Source organism: Loxodonta africana, chromosome 18 (assembly GCF_030014295.1).
Source record: "Loxodonta africana isolate mLoxAfr1 chromosome 18, mLoxAfr1.hap2, whole genome shotgun sequence".
NCBI lineage: Eukaryota > Metazoa > Chordata > Mammalia > Proboscidea > Elephantidae > Loxodonta > Loxodonta africana.
Window position 1 is genome coordinate 76,922,442 of NC_087359.1, and position 19,547 is coordinate 76,941,988.

At 51.4% G+C, this 19,547-nt stretch overlaps 1 pseudogene; it reads left to right on the top strand.

Annotated features, from left to right (window-relative positions):
- Positions 1–270: 270 nt before the first annotated feature.
- Positions 271–19,547, top strand: part of LOC111752523 (rho GTPase-activating protein 27-like) — a 29,319-nt pseudogene continuing 10,042 nt past the window's right edge.

Below are 19,547 nucleotides of genomic sequence, written 5' to 3' on the forward strand. Positions count from 1 at the left end.
AGCGGGCAGCCCGCGGCTGTGGGAGGCAAAGTGATGGCTCCAAGGTGACACAGGTGGTGCCGAGGCCCAGCGAGCTCAGCAGCCCCGAAGCCACGCTCTGCGCAGACCCTGTGGGAGGCAGGGGCCCGGCGCCAGCCCTCGGGTCCCCAACAGCCACACTGGCCTTCTACTCGGCTGTCGGTAACTGTCAGCACGAGGGAGAGGCTGGCCCCGCCCCGCGCCCCTGCCGGGCTCCACGATTGGCTCTGCGTGCCGGAGGCGGGGCCGGGGCACCGAGCCAACGTGATGGCGTCAGTCCTCGCCGGAGCCGCTTCCTGTTGCCAGTGGCTGGGAGGCCGCAGCTTCCGGTGAGAGGCTGAGGGGCCGCGGCGGCCGTGAGCGAGCCTTCCGCTTAGAGGCTGAGGGGCCGCGGCGGCCGTGAGCGACCCTTCCGCTTAGAGGCTGAGGGGCCGCGGCGGCCGTGAGCGACCCTTCCGCTTAGAGGCTGAGGGGCCGCGGCGGCCGTGAGCGACCCTTCCGCTTAGAGGCTGAGGGGCCGCGGCGGCCGTGAGCGACCCTTCCGCTTAGAGGCTGAGGGGCCGCGGCGGCCGTGAGCGACCCTTCCGCTTAGAGGCTGAGGGGCGCCCGCGGCCGTGAGCGACCTTTCGGTTAGAGGCTGAGGGGCCGCGGCGGCCGTGAGCGACCCTTCCGCTTAGAGGCTGAGGGGCCGCAGCCGCTGTGAGTGACCCCCGCCCCGCCTCGCTCCCTTTCGGGGTCAGGGGTCAGGGGGTGAGGAGGGCAGCTTAGGGGCGGCGGGGCGGAGACGCGAGCGGGGTAGGGCGTCCCGCCCCCTCTGTGATCCCAAACCCTGGCTGCTCTGCGACTGTCTGACCTCAGAGCCCCCTACCTTTCCCAGCCCGCGCCCGGCGCCCCGCCCGGCTCCCTGTGCGCCCCACTCCGACCCCAGCCTCCGCCTGCTCTGCCACTGCAGCGCCGCCCCTCCATCTTCTCCCAGCCGTGGTCTGACCCCAGCTCTTCCCCCGACCCCTCACCATCTGCCTTGCAGGAATGCAGCCTCACCCGGGCCCCATTCTAGCGCAGTGCCGACCGCAGTCTCAGCCGCATTGCTCTGCCTCCCCGTAGCACATCTCCTGAGCCCTGAAGCCCTCTGGCCGTCCTCATTCACTAGGCGAACCTCCCCCAGCTCACTGTTCGGATTCTCCCTCTTTTGTGTCCAACTTTCTTATCCCAGTCTCTCACACACCCCTGCTCCGCTCCCTGAGGTCTGCTTTCATTGACGACCCACCACCAATGTAGGCGCCCTCTTGAGCTCACCCCTTTCTTCTGGATTACTCCGATCAATCATAGTCATATTCCGGGTTATATATCTTGTCCTCACAGACTTGGTCTCTAACTCCTTTGTTCACCATACACTTCTCCACTTGACAACTCCAGTCATTTTTCCGCCTCCTACCATCCTGCCTGGGTGAACCCCGGTGGCATAGTGGTTAAGGGCTACAGCTACTAACCAAAGGGTCAGCAGTTTGAATCCGCCAGGCACTCCTTGGAAACTCTGTGGGGCGGTTCTACCCTGTCCTATAGGGTCGCTATGACTCGGAATCCACTGGACGGCACTGGGTTTGGTTGGTTTTTGGTTACCATCCTGGGGCCACTCCATTCACTAATTCTTTGCCGAACTGCCCCCAACTCTCACTGCCCCAATTCCTGCTAACCCTCATCCAGTCTTCTCAACAACCAAGCCTCTATGTCCTTTCACCTCTGCTGTCCTCACCCCCGTACTTCATGTCCATTCTTCTCTGGACCCAGCCCCCATTCAGCTGCATCCCCTGCCAACCTCAGCAGCTGCCCCTTGGCAGCTGAATCTAGGTGTTTACTTAGAGCCAGGCAATTACAGACTGAACAGCTGGAATAGGTGTGTGCAGGGCCTCAGGTGGTAGACCTCTCTGGAGTCCACGTTTTCCCCAGTGCCTAATCCCCTGTACCTCTTCCCAGGGACATTGTTTCTAGCGTTCATATGAAATTACTGATGCTGACTGCTGGAGTAGTAGGCATCATCCAAATACTTGGAAGGTGAGGGACAGTTACTCATCCAGCTCATTAGGCCTGGAGCAACAGAAGCCATCACTTCCTTTCGGCTGGTATTCTGGCCTTGAGAACCTCGGAGTGTCACTGAGTGAGGTTGGCCATAGTCACAGAACCCGGTGTTTCTACCTCCCAGGGCTGGTCGTAAGTCAGTCCCAACACTGAACACAGGGACATGATAGGTACCAGGGGTGATGTTGCATGTTGTAAAGAGTATAAATGAGTGGGTCCAGGGGAGGCTGAGCCAGCACGGCTCCTTGTGTGGTCCGTGGAGATTGGTTTAGGTGTGAACATGCTGCTGCTTCTGGTCTGTCCAAGTTACTATGGTGGGGCTGGGCCAGCCAGCAACCGCCTCAGGCTCAGGCTCCCCCAACCACCCTGGGCGAGGAAGCCAGCTGCCCCGAGGTATTGCTTATCCTTGGTGGAGCTGGCCAGGAGCTGGGATCTGGCTCCCTATTGCTCTGCAAATGGGGCCTGACCCACCTCTTGCTTAAGCGACACTTGAGGGTTTCAACAACAGAAAAGAGAAAATCATTGTTTTTTAATTATACTTAAGGTGAAGGTTTACAGAACAAACCAGCTTCTCATTAAACAATTAGTACACACATTGTTTTGTGACATTGGTTACCAACCCCAGGACATGGCAACACTCTCCCCTTCTCAACCCTGGGTTCCCTATTACCAGCTTTTATGTCCTCTCCTGCTTTCTAGTCCTTGCCCCTGGGCTGGTGTGCCTTTTTAGTCTCATTTTGTTTTATGGGCCTGTCTAATCTTTGGGTAAAGGATGAACCTCAGGAGTGACTTCATTGCTGAGGTAAAACAGTGTCCGGGGGCCATACTCTCGGGACTTCTCCAGTCTCTGTCAGGTCAGTAGTTCTGGTCTTTCTTTGCAAATTAAAATTTCGTGCTATATCTTCTCCAGCTCTATTGTGATCCTTGTCAGAGCAGTCAGCTGTGGTAGCCGGTCACCATCTAGTTGTGCTAGATTCATTCTGGTGGAGGCTGTGGTAGTTGTGGTCCATTTAGTCATTTGGACTAATCTTTCCCTTGTGTCTTTGGTTTTCTTCATTCTCCCTTCCTCCAGACGGGATAAGACCAGTGGAATATCTTAGATGGCCTGTTTACAAGCTTTTAAGACCCCAGACGCTACTCACCAAAGTAGAATGTAGAACTTTATAAACTATGTTCTGCCAGTTGAGCTAGATGTGTCCAGAGACCATGGTCCCCACAGCCCTCAGCCCAATAATTGCATCCCTCAGGACATTTGGATGTGTCTATGGAGCTTCCGTGACCTTGCCTTGGACAAGTTGTGCCGGCTTCTCCAGTATTGTGTACTGTCTTACCCTTCACCAAAGTTACCACTTATCCATTGTCTGTTTAGTGTTTTTCCATCCCCACCCCTCATAACCATCAAAGTTTGTTTTTTTTGTGTGTGTAAACCTTTTCATGAGTTTTTGTCAAAGTGGTCTCATGCAGTATTTGTCCTTTTGTGATTGACTTATTTTACTCAGCATAATGCCCTCCAGATTGATCCATATTGTGAGATGCTTCATGGATTCATCATTGTTCTTTACCGTCTTGTAATACTCCATTGAGTGTATGTACCACAGTTCGTTGGCATATCCATTCAGCTGTTGATGGGCGTCTAGGTTGTTTCCATCTTATTGCTATTGTGAACAATACTGCAGCAAACATGGGTACGCATATGTCTATTCATGTGGGGGCTCTTATTACTCTAGGATATATTCCTAGGAGTGAGACTGCTGGATCATATGGTACTTCTATTTCTAGTTTACTGAGGAAGCACCGTATCATTTTCCAAAAGGTTGTATCATTTTTCCATTCCCACCAGTGGCGCGGAAGAGTTCCAATCTCCCCGCAGCTCCTCCAACATTTGTTATTTTCTGTTTTTTTTTGATTCGTGCCAGCAGCACCGGAGTGAGATGGCATCTCATTGTGGTTTTGATTTGTATTTCTCTAATGGCTAGTGATCGAGAGCATTCCCTCATGTGTCTGTTAGCCACTTAAATGTCTTTTTTGGTGAAGTGTCTGTTCATTTCCTTTGCCTATTTTTTAATTGGATTATTTGTCTTTTTGTTGTAGAGGTGTTGGATTTTCCTGTAGATTTTAGAGATTAGACCTTTGTTGGATTTGTCATAGCCAAATTCTTTTTCCCAGTCTGTAGGTTCTCTTTTTACTCCTTTGACGAAGTCTTTTGATGAGCGTGTTTAATTTTTAGAAGATCCCAGTTATCTAGCTTATCTTCTGGAGTTTGTGTAATGTTAGTTATGGATTGTATCTTCTTAATACCACGTATTAGGGCCTCTAGTGTTGATCCTATTTTTTCTTCTCTAATCTTTATGGTGTTTTGTTTTATATTTAGGTCTTTGATCCGTTTGGAATTAGTTTTTGAGTATGGTGTGAGGCATGGGTTCTGTTTCATTTTTTCTGTAGATGGACATCCGGTTTTGCCAGTACCACTTGTTAAAAACACTGTCTTTTCCCCATTTGATGGACTTTGGGCCCTTGTCGAAGATCAGGTGACCATATGTGGATGGATTTATATCTGGGTTCTCAATTCTGTTCCATTGGTCAATGTGTCTGTTGTTGTACCAGTAACAGGCTGTTTTGGCTACTGTAGCTGTATAGTAGGTTCTGAGGTCAGATAGTGCCAGTCCTCCTACTTTATTCTTCTTCAGTAGTGCTTTACTTATCTGGGTCCTCTTCCCTTTCCATGTAAAATTAATGATTAGTTTAAGAGAAAAAACTTTTCCATTAAAAAGGAGATTTCACTGTGTACTGACTTCAACTATCAACTATTTGTGCACATTTGTTTAGATACCATTTATATTGAGCACCTGGTATATATCAAGACCTGTGCTAAGCATTTTACACACCTTCCTAATCTCCATCAGAGGGGTCTGATACCCTCCCCAGGTATGCCCGGCTGGCTAGAGGCAAAACTGAGATTAGAACCCTTGTTGGCCCCGTTTAGACGTGTCCCAGTGCTGCTGAAGCCAGACCCTCATAGCCCAAAGGAAACGCAGAAGTGTAGCAGACATGTCCTCCCCTTTTGAAGCCATTTCAGTTATAATTTTTAGTGCTGAGCTGCAGTTACGGGCGTGGGGCAGGAGTCGGGGCAGCTGCAGGGCTCTGAATAAATTCTAAGCCCCAGCATCCTGGTCCCAGGGAGCACTTCCTGCTGCAGCATCCTCCTTGTACCCTCATCTTTATATCTAAATCAGCCTGTCATTCTCTGCCCTCCCCCCAAAAAAAACGCATGAACACTGGCACTTTGCCAGTGTTTGGTGTAAAGAGCCCTCGCTGCCCATTCCCTGGGGCAGATCGACGTGTGGCACACAGGGCTCTTCACCTCCTGAGGTCCGAGCCCTCTGACTTTTTTCCTTCCTTGTTTCCTTCCATAGAATTCACTCTCTGATTTTTATTTTTGTACTGAAAAGGCCCTTCAGTTGCAGTTTGAGTAAGATTCATTGACCTCTGGCTGCCTGCTGGGGACTCTGGCTGGGAAAGGGAGTGACTTGGGAGCTTGCTTATCTGGCCCTCATCTTCCCCTGCAGGTGTCTGTGATTCTCTGTGGAAGCTGCTGCACAAGTGGAAATGCTGTCAGTGGTGGGGAATGGACTGGACCCCCGGGCTGCCATCCCGGTAGGCGAGCCAGGGAGGGTCAGGGTGGGAAAGGAGAGACTGTATTTCATCAGCTTTTCTTACTTTCAAATGAATGGGCAGTATCCAGAATGAGGTCTCGGATTGAGAAAAGTTATAGTAGAAGCAGGGTCTGAGGAGATCCCACCCTTTCTTGATCATCTTATTGGTGATAAAATGGGAGTTTACAAAGAATGGATTTAAGATAGGTTGCCTGTGTGGCTGCATATGTATTTGCCAATAGGCAAAGAGTCCCATCCCCTGGAATGTTTCTCTAAAGGCCTGTGTTACGTTTGGCACTGCCTAGGTCATCAAGAAGAAGCTGGTGGGATCAGTGAAGGCGTTGCAGAAACAGTACGTGTCCTCAGACACAGTGTCATCAGTGAAGACAGAGATGCCAATAGCTTGTGCAGTGCCCTGGAGGCCGTGTTTCTCCATGGCCTGCACACCAAGCACATCCAAGCTGAGGCTGGAGGAAAGAGGAAGAAAAGCCCCCACCAGAAGGCTCTGTGTCAGTCTGTCTTCTGGCCCCTCCTGAACGGCATTCCCACAAGTGAGCTCAGCCTAGAGAGGCTTTGCTTTGGGGAGGAGTTTCTGAGTGTGGGACACGTGGCTCTTCCTCTCAAGCTGTGAAGAAAACTTAAAGCGCCTCTCTGTGTTCTAGTGTAGAGATAGTGGATGGAGACCATTGAAGGGTTTCTCCTTAGACCAAGCATCCCAGCCACTGTGCCATTAGGTTTTGAACCCCCCAGCCCTCAAAGGATGGTCTGGGACTCCTTTGCAGCCCAGGGCTGGCCTCCTGTAGCAGGAACAGTGTCTTCTGTTTACTTGAGGGTGCCAAACAAACATTATGCATGTTTGTCACAATCTGAAACCTTAGAGAAACGTTGCATTAGACGAGGGTTGGCAGGCTAAGGCTCATATGTCAAATCTGGTCCACCACCTATTTTTGTAAAAAAGTTTTACTGGAACACAGCCACACCCATTCCTGTACATACTGTCTATGATTGTTTTTCCCCGACCGTGGCAGTGTTGAGTAGTTCAACAGAGGCTGTATGGCCCACAAACCCTAAAATATTTACCATCTGGCCCTTTATAAAAAAAGTTTGCCAACCCTGCCTTAGAATGTTTGAATATCTATGTGCTAAATGTTATACATGTAACTAAGGGTAGGATTTTTGGAGGAGTAGAATCCAGGTAGAATATCTGAATATTCACCCAGGAGACATTTGTCTTTTTGGCCCTGCCCAGAAAATATCTGGCACTGTGCCTGTAATCAGAAACCAAACCCGTTGCTATTGAGTCAATTTCAAATCATTGCGACCCAGTAGGACAGAGCAGAACTGCCCCGTAGGGTTTCCAAGAAGCATCTGGTGGCTTCAAACTGCTGACCTTTTGGTTACCAGCCGAGCTGTTAACTACTGCACCGCCAGGGCTTCCCACTGCGCCACAGGGCTGCGCTGTGCCTCTGAGGGCTGTTAAATGCCACCTTCAGGATCGAAGTGCCTTTTCAGTCTCTGATCTTCTTTTTCATGCCTTACTACCATTGTCCTGTCTCAGGTTCTTATCTTACTCCTGGCTGACCGTTGGCTTTCTAATTGTCCCTCTTATCTCATTCTGTCTTCCATTGGGTCAGTCAGCAGGCCAAAAGTTACTGAGCTTAAGCAACTGGGGGCTCAGTTATTGAGCCCAGTAGAGTGTGGTCGGCCCCCAGTACAGAGTGGCCTCCCTGCCCACAGGGGAGACATGCACAGAGGGCTAGGGTAGCTCACAGGAGGGGCATTTACTTCAAACCTAGGGATTCAGACACTGAGTTTGGTAGACTTGGGGGTCTTATCTTTCTATTCAGAGAAGTCCACCCTGAAATCTGCATAGTTATGGCCAAGTCAAACCTGCCTGCACAAAAACCTGTAGCCCATAGGCTCCCAAATGCCATCCTGGGGATGCTGTCAGTCCCCTGGATTTCTGATTCACTAGGCTGGGGCCTTAGAATCTGTGACCTGATCAAGTTCCCTAGGTGACTCTGATGCACAGCCTGTCATGGGAACCATTGCCCCACTTTGCCTCATCACTTTGATACTCAAGTCCCTTTACTACCTGGCTTTGCAACTGAATTCCCTCCACGTGTTGTCATCGGAGTGCTCACCACTCCTGTTATATGTCTGTTGCTTCCCTATCCTTCTATGCCTTTTTTTCTGTCAGCCGCTTGTGCCTAGAGGATTCTCCTTCCATCTTTGTCTCTTGAAATCTCTCAGGGCTGCCTTTTCTATGGTATTTTACTCACTCTAACCCTGAAATGATACCAAAAATAGGGCTTGACTCACATGTGCCCTTGAAAGGCAGTTCGTTGCCGAAGGCAGAGACCATGTCTTTACCCTGTATCTTCACAGCTCCAAGGAGCTTGCACTTAGGGCCTCAACAAACACGTCTTAGATGAGTAGATCGCTGCCAGGGGCCCAAGGGGCAGTTGTAATAAACACAGAAATTCATGACAGCAACCTGGAAACTTTGGCGGTTATAGATTAGATATTTCTGAGTTCCCCTTGAAACACTATTATCCAGAATTTGTCATGCCTGTGTATATTTACAATCATTATGATTGATTTTTGCTACCTCATGGATAAAATGACGTCTCAGTGATTTGCGGTAGTTACTTAAAGCAAGTCTGTTTTCCCCCTTCTCAGACACGTCATTTCAGAATTAGAGCACCTGGTCTTCATCAACACGGATGTGGGCCGCTGCTGGGCATAGCTCCGACTGACCCTCAATGATGGACTGAGGGAGTGTTACCTGAAATTGCTCCTCCAGGAGCAGGCCCGGCTGTGTGAGTACTATCAGGCCACGGCCTTGCTTGGAGATACCGAGGAAGGCGAGTTTCTCCTTAGCTTCCTGCAGGGACTAACGTCTTTGTCCTTTGAACTCTCCTACAAATCTGCCATCTTAAACGAGTGGACACTCACCCCATTGGCCCTCTCTGGGCTTTGCCCATTCTCCGAGCTCGACCCTCTCACTACCTCGGGTGCGGAACTACAGCAGAAGGAGTCCCTGGATTCAGTTTCCCATTCCTCGGCCACAGAGTTACATCGAAGTCCAGCAATCAAGCCATAAGATCCAGCGTAAGAGGAAGCTCACTGCCTCCTCCCTCAGCCTGGACACGGCCAGTTCATCCCAGCTGTCCTGCAGCCTGAACTCTGATAGCTTCCTTCTCCATGAAAATGTCTCCAAGAGTCCAGACTGCTCTGAGGAGCCCATGTCCTACGACTCAGACCTGGGGACGCCAAATGCTGATGGTTCATATCAGTCTCCGCAAGAGTGAGTACCTGCCTCCCTCCCTCTCTCTTTCCTTCCTTCTTTCTCTTTCCCTCCTTCCTTGCTTTCCCGTGGGATTTGTGATTGTCTGTCACTGAACACTGAACTCTATTAGGGTATAAAGCCAGACAACGGAGACATCATTCCTCTTCTTCAGGGACTGGAGAAGCTGGGAGCTGTAACTTGAAACAACATGGAAGCAGTGGAAAGAAGGGACGTAGGACTCAGAGCAGATTCGAGGTCCAGCTCTGACCCTGAATAGCAAGTTACTTTGTCTTACTTAGTCTCTCTGAGGCTGAGTGTGAAATATTTCAGTGTAAAAAATTTTCATCTAGAAGGGAAGAAGCTAACAGTTCAGTCTGATATCTACAACCTCCAAAAAATCCAGTGAAGCATAATGCCTAAGAGTGTGATGTAGTGACACAGAAGATATGGAGAACATGAAGTTGAGTGGCCCGTGGAGGAGGTGGTAGACAACTGGGGAGAAGCAAGTGTGTGGAGGAGTGTATGGTGCAGACTAACTAGAGGGGGAGAGCCTCGGAAGGAGCCTTCCTCATACAGCCTTTGTTTTTAATTAATTTTTTGAATAGATAATCTATTTTTATGGTTAAAAAAAAAAAAATAGCCCTGGTGGAGCAGTGGTTAAGTGTTTGGTTAACTGAAAGGTCGGGAATCTGAACCCATCAGCCACTCCACAGGATAAAGTTGTGGCACTCTGCTTCCGGAAAGATTTACAGCCTTGGAAACCCTATGGGGCAGTTCTACTCTGTCCTGTCGGGTTGCTATGAGTTGGAACCAACTTGACGGCAACAGGTTTGGCTTTGGTTTTTTGTCCACTCCTGCCGCGCCTACCTTGGTTCAGGTCCTTACAAGTTCCCACCTGGTGTGAGTATAATGCTGGATTGGACTTGATTTCAATCCCTGTCCCACCATGTACAGGCTAGTAATATCAGGCAAATTGCAGATTCTGAGGTTCTGTATCTTCTTCTGTAAAATGGAGATGCCTTCATAGGGCTGTTTGAGAATCAACTCAGATGACTGTTAATGAGCTGAATATATGGGAATGTCTCATAGGTCCCATAAAGGACCTACAAAGCACTGGTGTGTTGGAATGCGGTTGCCATATGTGACTTGGGGGAATTTAGATCTGACATACTGGGGAGGAGCGTCTCTTTCTCCAGAAATGGCCGGACCCATGGCGTGACTTAGGCCGTCTTACCTGTTTAGCCCTTTGTGTGTCTCTGCCTCCTCCCACAGACCACCCAGCCTACTCTTGGCCATGTGCCTTGCCTTTATCTTTCATGAGTCTTGTGACTGGAAAATTACAGCTTAAGGTCGTTGAAGCGGTAACCATCCACCCTGTGTGGGAAATGTTGTCCTGGCTACTATGGGGAAACTTAGGGAAAGAATGTCAGGATATATAGATGAACACTGGACGGTGGTGGAGGAACCGGCAAACACTAAACACCCAGGTGCATAGACGCACATCCAGCACCGTCCTTCTTCTTCTTCTTATTTTTTTTTTTGACTTTAACAAAGAGAAATTTATTCCCTCCCAGTCTAGGAGGCTAGATGTCTGAATTCAGGGTGCCAGCTCCAGGGGAAGGCTTGCTTTCTGTGTTGGCTCTGGGGGAAGATCTTTGTCATCAATCTTCCCCTGGTCTAGGAGCTTCTCTGCACAAGAACCCCAGGTCCAATGGATGGCTCTGCTCCTGGCACAGCTTTCCTGGTAGTGTGAAGTCCTCATGTCTATCTGCTGGCTTCTTTTATATTTCAAAAGAGATTGAATTAAAACATAACCTAATCCTGTAGATTGAGTCCTGCCTCATTAACATAACTTCCTCTAATCCTGCCTCATTAACATCATGGAATCCGTATTTAGAACATATAGGAAAATCATACCAGATGACAAAATGGTGGACAATCACACAATAGTGGGAATCATGGCCTAGTCAAGTTGACACACATTTTTGGGGGATACAGTTCAATCCATAGCACACCCCGTGGGTGTCCAGCTGCAAAGCCCATTCTCTGTCCATTTCTTATTCTTTAGTTCTCAGCTGAGTGGTCACTATCCCAGGAAACTCCACTGGCTCTCTGGCTGGGTCAAGTACCCATTACGGGCTGTTGTGCAGCCTGCCTCTCTCCCTTGAACACACAGTGCAATGGCTTTGAGCAGTGTCCTAGTTACCTAGTACTGCTGTAACCAAAAATACCACAATAGGTGACTTTAAAGAACAGAAATTATTTTTTACAGTTCAGGAGGCTAGAAGTTCAAATTCAGGGCCTGACCCTAGGGGAGGGCCTTCCTTGTCGGTATTCCCTGGAGTTCCTTGGCGTACCTTGGTGTTCCTCGGCATTTGTCTGCCCCCGTGTGTGTCTCTGTGTCTATTCTGTTCTTTTTATAACTCAGAAGTGCTTAGGTTAGACCCACCGTAATCTTTTCCAAGTTATTCTACCACCATTAACAGAAACTCAGTGCCCCCTAAGCAATGATCCCTCCTTACCCCTGCCTCTCACCCCCTGATAATAAGCCTTGGTCTCTAAACATTTGCTTATTTCCCCAGGTCAGCGTGGTGTGTGCTGTGAGGGAGGACACCCGACCAGCCTGAACAGGGCCCAGGGGCCAACGAAGCTCCCAGAGCAGACGGCATCTGAGCTGAGGGTTTGCAGAGTCGTTTTTAAAAAAAGATTTTTCTTGTTTTCAAAGACGGTCCATGGTGGATGATGTCAGAATATTCAAACAGTACTTTTTTTTTTTTAATAACATAGAAAAAGGTAAATTCCAATCACCCCTTCTCAAATCCTACCACTATCATTATCGACAGAGCATTCTTTCAGACCTCATTCTGTCTATTCACACATGAGAACAGGTGCCTCTACACAAATGGCATCGTGTATATATGGAACTGGCATTCAGAAAAATAAATACAGAGAGAAAGGGGAGAAGAGGGCCAGGCTCTCCAAGGGAACCTGTAATGTGGAGGTGGGAGGGAACATGGCCCACAGGGACCTGCCAGGGGCCCAGGGCAGCTGGGCTGTGGTGCATGGGCCAGGCGTCCTCAGGAGCCAGACTTGAAAGTCCTGTGTGCCACACTGATGGCATTTGGGTTTTATTCTTCAGGCAGTGGGGAGCCACTGAGCAGTTTTGAGCAAGGGACTGTCATGTTCTATCAGGGCTTTAGAAAAGACTACTTTGGCTGCAGTGGGGTGCAGGGGCTTGGGGGGATGGGAGCTGGGCAGGTGACTGGTGTAGTAATTCATTAATCCAGGGAGATGAGAGGGCCTGGACCCAGTCGGCCAGAGTGGAAATGGAGAGGAAGAGGTGGATTGAAAAGGAGACTGAGCAGGTCTGGGGTGCAGGTGGTGAAGTCAGGGTGGTGTTCCCCTCCACTAGTAGCAGCACCCTGACTGGGTGCTCTGAGACAAAGGGGCAGGCCTGGGGCACGGACACATCTCCAAGAGGTAGGGAAGTCCAGGAGAACATCCTCTCAGGCCTTTGCGAAGCAGCCGTCACAGAAGTGCCCCACGGGGGAGCTTCCCCACCAGGCCTCAAGTGCTTCTCCCAAGAGCCTAGGGAAGAGTGGGCGGAAAAGGAACCCAGGGCTCAGAGGAGACAGGTAATACCCACGTCACCCACCACATCCCACCCCATCACTTTCTGGGTTGGGGGAGTTAAGATACAGCCATCTCCTCTCATCTTCTGCTTTCTTCCAGGGAGCCCAAAAGATTTCTCCTGTCCCTTCCCCAGGGAGTCGGCCTCAGGCCAGAGAACAACAAAGGAAGTCTCCTCATTGTATTGGGGAGAAACTAAGGCCTGAGTAGGCCTGGTGTGTGGGCATGCATGCAGATTTCTCTACCAGAGGTCAGGATGAGAGGTGTCCTCTTACCCCGGGCCAGTGCTCTCCCCCTGGCCTCAGCCGAGTCTTGTGGAGAGAAACCGGCTGCAAGGCCTTGGTGTTGCTGAGAATGTGACAGGCCAGGGTGTGGCGGCTCACAGGGAAGCCCTGGGCCTAGCTGGCACCTAGGGCTTCCAGGACAGTGACAGAGGGCAGATAACAAAAATAACTCTCCCTCCAGTCAGCCCTTCCCTTCCAGCCAGCTGAAGGCCAGCCTGTGTTCTCCCCCACCCCCGCATTTTCCTGGTGATAAATGGCAGCTTCCTATTCCCAGAAAGCTGGAAGTTGACTGGGGAAATCAGCATGGTGAACCCAGTGGCCTGTCGGCAGCATCCCCACCCCTTGTGGCACAGCGTGGCCCACTTGGCTACTCAGTGGGACCCACTGTCTCTGCCCCAGATTGGGCCCTCCCTGGATCGCAACTGAAGCCATGGGGTGGGGCACAGCTAAGCCCCCATTCCAGATGCCCCACAGCTCTGACACCATCCAGATTCCCCGTGTGAACCTCCATGTGCTAGGGCAGGCTCCCAAGCTTCCTCTGACTCAGAGCATTCTGTCCCCATCCCCAATACCCATAAAAACATACACACACAGCAAGGCTAGCCAGGTTTTTGTATCGGGAATTTCTGCAGGTGTTTCCTCTCCATCCTTCAGGATGTCACCCACAGGATCTCTCCCACTGGTGTGGTGGAATGGAGAGCCAGGCAGGCGGTGAGCCCTTGTCCTCCACACCCCTTCTCTGCTTCTGAAACGAGATCTGTAGAGCTTAGGGCATGTCTGGCTCCTCTCACATAGACTGAAACCAGGTGTTTGAATGTCTGTCCCTCCCTAGACTAGGGCTGCAGGAGGCCAGAGGGAACATCCTGTGCATTTCTGTCCTCAGCACTGTGCCTGCCACGTAGTGGCAGCAACGATTACCACAGCCAGCATCTGTAGGCACTCAGCAGGGCCGATAAGGGCACAGGCTCTGGAGCCCGACTCCTACATTCAAAGTCCAGCTTTGCCACTTACTAGCTATGCGACCTCAGACAGATTAATTAAACCTCTGTGCCTCTGTTTCCTCTTCTTTAAGATGAGAATTGGAAACCCTGGTGGTATAGTGGTTAAATGCTATCTATGGCTGCTAACCAAAAGGTTGGCAGTTCGAATCTACCTGGCGCTCCTTGGAAATCCTATGGGGCACTTGTACTCTGTCCTATAGGGTCACTATGAGTTGGAATCGACTCAATGGCAACAGGTTTGGGTTTTGGGTTTGATGCCTCTGTTTCCCCTTCTCTGAGATGAGGATTACATAGTACCAACCTCACAGGACTATGAGCCTAGAATGATACGTGAAGCTCTTAGCTCAGTACCGGCACCAAGCATTAGCTTTCATCTTCCTCATCCTCATCCGTCACTATGTGCTAGGTACTGCACCAGATTCCTTCAGTGAAGGATTTTCTCCTCAGAACAGCTCCATTTCTCACTTGAGGAAACCTGAGTCTCAGAGAGGCTGAGGAGCTTGACCAAGGTCAACAGCTAGTTACCTGGAAGACCAGGTCCCGAGCCTAGGCAGCTTATCGCTGCTCCTAACCACAACCCAGTATGAGGCAGGAGAGGGTTTAAGCTTGGAATGAAAACAAATAGAACACAGGTTGGCCCAGGTCTTGTTTTCTTTGAAGGCTCAACCACAGGGATTATCTCTTGGAGTTTCCCCACAAGTACAGCTTCGCCGACCTCCGACAGGTAAGACGAGGTACCCTCTCTCTACTCCCCAGCCTCTCTAGAAGGAGCTCGTTCCTGGAAGAAATCAGAAAGGGAAATAGCAAGGGGGTGCAGTCTTCAGCTTTTCCGTCCCCAGCATGGGTCTCCCTGTTGTCTGCCCCAAGCTTCCTGGGGCAGTGGTGAGGCCCCCAGGGCCCTGGAATAAGCAGGTCCTCAGCAAACCCCAGGACCACAGGGCTCTTCAGCCCTTTCCCTGCATCTGGACTCCTCCCCCGACCTGGAGGCTTAGGGGTGGAAGGGCCACAAGAATGACACTTTTTGACACTCCTTCCACAAGGGGGAGGGTACTGTGTATTTGGGTCTCATCTGTAAATCCCGGGTGCCTGCTCAACCCAATTTAGGGAAGTTTGTTGCCCAAGGGGGACCTTGGGATTGACGTTCTCCATGCAGGTTGCCGTGCGCAGCAGCAGGCCCTGTTTTGCAGACAGTGTCAGCACTGCAGCCTAAAAGGCCCGGTGGCCTGCGCTCACCCTCCACAGATCGCAGAGGGCGTTTAGGAAGGATTCCTCAAGGCCTGGTTGAGTTTGCCTCCCAGCACGTCTACCACCGCCCTTTGTGCACACAGCGCGGCTTCATTGGTCAGATCTGCCACCATCATGACGTCATCTTCCCGTTTGGGTTTGACACCACAGTCAGGTATGTGGGGCACCCCAACACAGCCAGAGCCTGGCGCAAGTGTCCCAGGGTGGCCTGCCTAGTTCCATTTTGCGGGAACATATTGAACGTTCACTCTGTCGGTGCTGAAGGGTGGTGGAGGTTGTCCAGAGCAGTCCACGCCCCTACATGGTTGGCTCTGGTCAAGCTCAGGGGACAAGATGAGCCCTCACAGGACTCTACTGAGCCATCCATTTGCTTACTCAGAGGTGGCCCCCACAGACCCTCTGAGAGGGGGCCTCCCTGGGCCTCAGTTTTGTCATCTCTGAATGGATTCAGGAAACATTAAGTGAGTTACTGCCCTGGAGTGTTGGCAGAGGCCTGGCACCTAGTGGGCACCTGGTGGATGGTACCTGCTGCTGCCTCTGCTGCTGTCATTATCATCTTGTCCACAGTTACTGCTCATGTATCTCAATGCTTTTAACAGCATAGCTCAGAAGGCTCTAAGTGGAAAAATTCATCCACCAAACCTTCATCCCAATCCAAGTGGGACTGGAAAACTGGAGTAGTGGAGCGTGGGTTCATTTTCAGTAGGCGTCCTCTGGCCAGGTGGATGGGCCTAAGGCTGAATTTTTTAAGCGGCAGAGTGTTTTAAGCATAGGCAAGAAATCAGTTTAATGAGTCTCAAACAGAAGTTTAAAAAGATGAACTAGGAAAGAGAATATCAGAATGCTCGCATCATTTGCAGGTAAACATTTTAAGATCTCTTGTTCTGGAGTGGAGGTGCTGCCTGCATGCACTGGCTTGCAGAGTGGAACACAGCCTTCCTGTGGGTACTGTGGGCAGCACTGGCCAGCCCCAGGCCACAGGGGAGGCCTCTGGCCCATTTGGCACAAGCAGCATTTGCTGCTCTCTCCCCCAGTGTGCCAAGTGCAAGACGGTCTTCCATCAGAGCTGCCAGGCCATGGTGAAGTAGGCCTGGCCCCACTGTGCCCTCCAGCACAAGTACCAAGAACAGAACATTCTCACCTAATCCCAGCCTCCTGTCCCCACCCTGAAGGCCACAGGGGCGAGGGTGCAGCTCAGCCATCCCAGCTGCGTATGCCATCAGTCAGGGCCACTCTGTCTCAAGGTGTTAGGGACCCCTCTCCTAGTCAGGGAGACTGTCAGATGTGACTGGAGCACAAGCCTCTCGGAGAAAGCCACAGAACTTCCAGTGGTGCCCTCTGCCTCCCTATCAGATGCGCCTTTCCTCGGGACCCTCTGCGCTCACCAGGCCCCGGCTTTCCTCTCTATCCCTGGCACCTCCATCCGGGCTGTGGAAACAAAACATAGGGAACATTTTCAATTTCACATTCTTGATGAAAATTTCTAGTTTTTGAAGGTGGGTTTCTCCCCGCGCCTTCGTATTTCAACAGAAAATATATATACTTTTTATTCTTGACTCTACACAAGTCACCAAGAAATCCAGGCCTTCTCATCCTGAGCGAGATGTGCAGTTACTGCTCAGGCCCTCCGTGATGGCTGGTGGGAAGCTGGCATGGGGGCCACTACTGGGACAGAGACTGTTGGTAGGACCCAGTGCCTTTCCTGTGCTCCTGCCGGGCACTGATAGCCAGCTAGAGTGCAAGGTGCCTAAGCGCCCATAGGGCAGGGTGGGTCAGCCCCATTGACCAGCCTCTTCCTCTATCTCTCTCTCCTTCCCCTGCCCCAGCCTTCTCACTGGAAAAGCCCCTCCCCTTTCTGTGTTGCACCTCCCCCGCCCCCACCAGCCTGGGGTCTTGGTCCCAGCAGGAGAACTGCCTCAAAACCAGCACTGTCAGCACTTTGAGCCTTCCTTGTTCCACGGAAGGGGCCTCATCTTGCCCACTCCTCACCCCCATGCCCTCCTCATCCCACCACACACAGACAGCCAGAGGGTGGGTGCTACTGCAGATGCTCCAGGCCCACCTCAGGTGGGCTCCTGGTACCCACCCCACCTGCCCGAATGCTGCCAGGGCAGGAGATGGGCTGGGCCCACAGAGAGGGCAGGGAACCCAGGCCAGGGGCTCACCTTGGGCACAGTGACCGCAGGGTTCTGCACTGTGAAGTGACCCTGTCGCTCTGTGAAGAGTGCCAGCCCCACTGCCAAGATGTGCAGTGACCTGCGGGAGAAGCTATGCTTGTGGAAGGACCCTTAGCTTTAGTTTTCTAAGCCATTATTCACAATGCTTCGCTGGACTTGCTCAGTAGGGGGTGCTGCCAGAGACTGGAAACTTTCCTGGCAAGACATTGCCTTGGAGGAAGTCTTGGGGTTAGGACAAGGCCTGAAATTGTTTTCAAAGCGGTGTTTGCACCCCTGGGGCTGCGAGGACATCTGAGTGTGATTTCTTTGCTGCCTTCCCCCACCTTTCCTGGACCCAGTGGGCCTCTCTCAGCCTTCGGGTCCTCTAACCATCTAACCTGCATTCAGCTTGGAATTGGAGGCCTGAGGTGGAGATCCCATGTGTCACTGTCAAAGGATGACCTTAACTCCACCTCTCCCTTGGGGTGATCCAGCCGCTGAGTCTCCTGTCCCTGGAGCCCTGTGGAGCTGGATACATTGTACAATAGGATAGAGCAGGTGTGGAGCAGGGAGGCTGCCACACAGCTTCTCCCTCTGTCATAGAAGATGGTGCACACCTGTGCCCAGCACACCACCTCCTCTAGAGCAGAAAGTGGGCCCTAACCCCAGCCCCTGTAGGCAGCATTCATGCCCCACCATAGGCACCACTTGGTCAGAGCCATAGCTGCTCCAGAAGCCTGAGTGGGCAGGAGCCCAGCCCGGGATAGGCAGTGCCGCCTGCCCCTGGCCCTGTTTTCTCAGGCCTTGTGAGTCTATCCCAGCAGGTGCCCTCAGGCAGCAGGAGTGAGACACTGGCAGAGCTCACCTTGGTTAGTGGGGCCTTCTACCACCCTGGGAATTACTAGCATTAGGGCTCACCCCCTCTCCATTAGCAGAAAGCTGCTAATGCTAATGACCTTTACGCAGTGGCCTCCAGTGGAAAGCTGGCGTGAACTTCAGTAGTGCCCACACTCTTTTAAAAGATGTTATTTTGTGCAATAAACTCCCTCCTGAGCAGGCTTCGGCCCTGAAAAGTGTTTAGCACTGCATTGAAGGCACTGCCTGCCGTGGGAGTTTTGAATGATTTTGCAGTAAAGACCTGATCTTTCTAATCTCTGGTTTTGCTTCTGGATCCTAGAGTTGCCACGGATTGCAGGAAGACCACAGGCCGTCTGCCACCCGTCACAGTCTGTGATAGGGCACGTCTGCCCCAATAGTCAGTCCCTGGGCACAGCGGAGCACTCGGAGGTCGGGAGCAAACACTTGAAGGCAGGGGCTTGTGTGCCAGGAAGGAATGAGGACAGAGGAGAAGGTAAGGGGCTTTGGGAGGTTTACTCACATAAGCTCGTAGGTAGCAACTGAAGCTGATACCCAAAATTTCACACTAAAACTGCGTTTTTCCTGGGCCTTAAATATGAGCACAGCCTCCTGGCACTGGGACACGAGAAGCTTCAGGACTGACTTTCTCACTGGATTATGAAGTAGAGAGAGGGCTTCAGAAGGGCCGGGCTGCTAGAGTAGGGCCCCTGGTTCAGGGCGCACGGCTTTAGGGCCCCAAGTGGCCTTTACTTGGCTATTGACCTTCCTCTGCAGTTCCAGGGGAAGCCCACCAGAGCCATCATTGTCACAGGAGAAGGAAGTTAGACTAACCCCAGGGAAATCAAGTTGCAGGCCCTGGTCAGTGTTTCCTGTCCTTGAGGGGTCCCCCCAGCTTGCTAGGGAGCACCCTCTGCCCATCCCAAGAGCCCAGCTTTGCCCCCCTTCAGGGGCAGTAGGTGGAGGGTCTGGAGAAGAGGAGATGGGTGTGAGGACTTGGGGGAAACAGGCCCAGCAGAGGGCCAGGGGCGTGTGTCCTGGGTGCTGCTTTCCATTTGGATCAGCCCCTCCGTCCCCCACAGTGTGCCTCTGGGGACACCTGTTTCCCTCTCCCCATAAAGAAGAATGGGAGGATTGAAGACCTCAGTCCAAACCCAGAGAGAGGTAAGGTTCATCTCTTGATGTGAGTAGTGATAATAATAACTAATATTTTGAATTTTCTATGTGTTAGGCATTGTGCTAATTAAGTTCCTCTCATCTTCCCAATAGGGATATAAAGTAGGTGTTACTACCCTCAGTTCACAAGAAAGAAAACTGAGATGCAGAGATAAGGCAAA